Source organism: Salmo trutta, chromosome 27 (genome assembly GCF_901001165.1).
Source record: "Salmo trutta chromosome 27, fSalTru1.1, whole genome shotgun sequence".
NCBI lineage: Eukaryota > Metazoa > Chordata > Actinopteri > Salmoniformes > Salmonidae > Salmo > Salmo trutta.
The window spans coordinates 46,157,091-46,159,590 of record NC_042983.1 but is presented as its reverse complement, the minus strand read 5'-3'; the positions used below and the strand labels follow the sequence as shown (position 1 = coordinate 46,159,590).

The following is a 2,500-nucleotide window of genomic DNA, read 5'->3' as shown; positions in this document are numbered from 1 at the left end:
AATACATGATGGAGGGAGGGATGGGTTAATACAGGATAGAGAGAGGGAGGGATGGGTTAATACAGGATAGAGAGAGGGAGGGATGGGTTAATACAGGATGGAGGGAGGGAGGGATGGGTTAATACAGGATGAGGGAGGGAGGGATGGGTTAATACAGGATGAGGGAGGGAGGGAGGGAGGGATGGGTTAATACAGGATGAGGGAGGGAGGGAGGGATGGGTTAATACAGGATGGAGGGAGGGAGGGAGGGATGGGTTAATACAGGATGAGGGAGGGAGGGAGGGATGGGTTAATACAGGATGAGGGAGGGAGGGAGGGATGGGTTAATACAGGATGGAGGGGGGAGGGATGGGTTAATACAGGATAGGGGAGGGAGGGAGGGATGGGTTAATACAGGATAGAGAGAGGGAGGGATGGGTTAATACAGGATGAGGGAGGGAGGGAGGGATGGCTTAATACAGGATGAGGGAGGGAGGGAGGGAAGAGTTAATACAGGATAGAGAGAGGGAGGGATGGGTTAATACAGGATGAGAGAGGGAGGGAGGGATGGGTTAATACAGGATAGAGAGAGGGAGGGAGGGATGGGTTAATACAGGATAGGGGAGGGAGGGATGGGTTAATACAGGATGAGGGAGGGAGGGAGGGATGGGTTAATACAGGATGGAGGGAGGGAGGGAGGGATGGGTTAATACAGGATGAGGGAGGGAGGGATGGCTTAATAAAGGATGAGGGAGGGAGAGAGGGATGGGTTAATACAGGATGAGGGAGGGAGGGAGGGATGGGTTAATACAGGATAGAGAGAGGGAGGGAGGGATGGGTTAATACAGGATAGGGGAGGGAGGGATGGGTTAATACAGGATGAGGGAGGGAGGGAGGGATGGGTTAATATAGGATGGAGGGAGGGAGGGAGGGATGGGTTAATACAGGATGAGGGAGGGAGGGAGGGATGGGTTAATACAGGATGAGGGAGGGAGGGAGGGATGGGTTAATACAGGATGAGGGAGGGAGGGAGGGATGGGTTAATACAGGATGAGGGAGGGAGGGAGGGATGGGTTAATACAGGATGAGGGAGGGAGGGATGGCTTAATAAAGGATGAGGGAGGGAGGGAGGGATGGGTTAATACAGGATGAGGAAGGGAGGGAGGGATGGGTTAATACAGGATGAGGGAGGGAGGGAGGGATGGGTTAATACAGGATGAGGGAGGGAGGGAGGGAAGAGTTAATACAGGATGAGGGAGGGAGGGAGGGAAGAGTTAATACAGGATAGAGAGAGGGAGGGATGGGTTAATACAGGATGAGGGAGGGAGGGGTGGGTTAATACAGGATGAGGGACGGAGGGGTGGGGTAATACAGGATAGAGGGAGGGAGGGAAGGATGGGTTAATACAGGATGGAGGGGGGGAGGGATGGGTTAATACAGGATAGGGGAGGGAGGGAGGGATGGGTTAATACAGGATAGAGAGAGGGAGGGATGGGTTAATACAGGATGAGGGAGGGAGGGAGGGATGGCTTAATACAGGATGAGGGAGGGAGGGAGGGAAGAGTTAATACAGGATAGAGAGAGGGAGGGATGGGTTAATACAGGATGAGAGAGGGAGGGAGGGATGGGTTAATACAGGATAGAGAGAGGGAGGGAGGGATGGGTTAATACAGGATAGGGGAGGGAGGGATGGGTTAATACAGGATGAGGGAGGGAGGGAGGGATGGGTTAATACAGGATGGAGGGAGGGAGGGAGGGATGGGTTAATACAGGATGAGGGAGGGAGGGATGGCTTAATAAAGGATGAGGGAGGGAGAGAGGGATGGGTTAATACAGGATGAGGGAGGGAGGGAGGGATGGGTTAATACAGGATAGAGAGAGGGAGGGATGGGTTAATACAGGATGAGGGAGGGAGGGAGGGATGGCTTAATACAGGATAGAGAGAGGGAGGGATGGGTTAATACAGGATGAGGGAGGGAGGGAGGGATGGCTTAATACAGGATGAGGGAGGGAGGGAGGGAAGAGTTAATACAGGATAGAGAGGGAGGGATGGGTTAATACAGGATGAGAGAGGGAGGGAGGGATGGGTTAATACAGGATAGAGAGAGGGAGGGAGGGATGGGTTAATACAGGATAGGGGAGGGAGGGATGGGTTAATACAGGATGAGGGGGAGGGAGGGATGGGTTAATATAGGATGGAGGGAGGAGGGAGGGATGGGTTAATACAGGATGAGGGAGGGAGGGATGGGTTAATAAAGGATGAGGGAGGGAGAGGATGGGTTAATACAGGATGAGGAGGGAGGGAGGGATGGGTTAATACAGGATGAGGGAGGGAGGGAGGGATGGGTTAATACAGGATGAGGGAGGGAGGGAGAGAGTTAATAGGATGAGGGAGGGAGGGAGGGAAGAGTTAATACAGGATAGAGGGAGGGAGGGATGGGTTAATACAGGATGAGGGAGGGAGGGTGGTTAATACAGGGATGAGGGACGGAGGGGTGGGGTAATACAGATAGAGGGAGGG

General features: G+C 53.6%; 1 protein-coding gene across 1 annotated transcript in view; it reads right to left on the bottom strand.

Annotated features, from left to right (window-relative positions):
• The window catches only part of LOC115165119 (protein RUFY3), a 49,580-nt gene that overhangs the window by 14,169 nt on the left and 32,911 nt on the right, over positions 1-2,500 (bottom strand). The window lies entirely within an intron of this gene.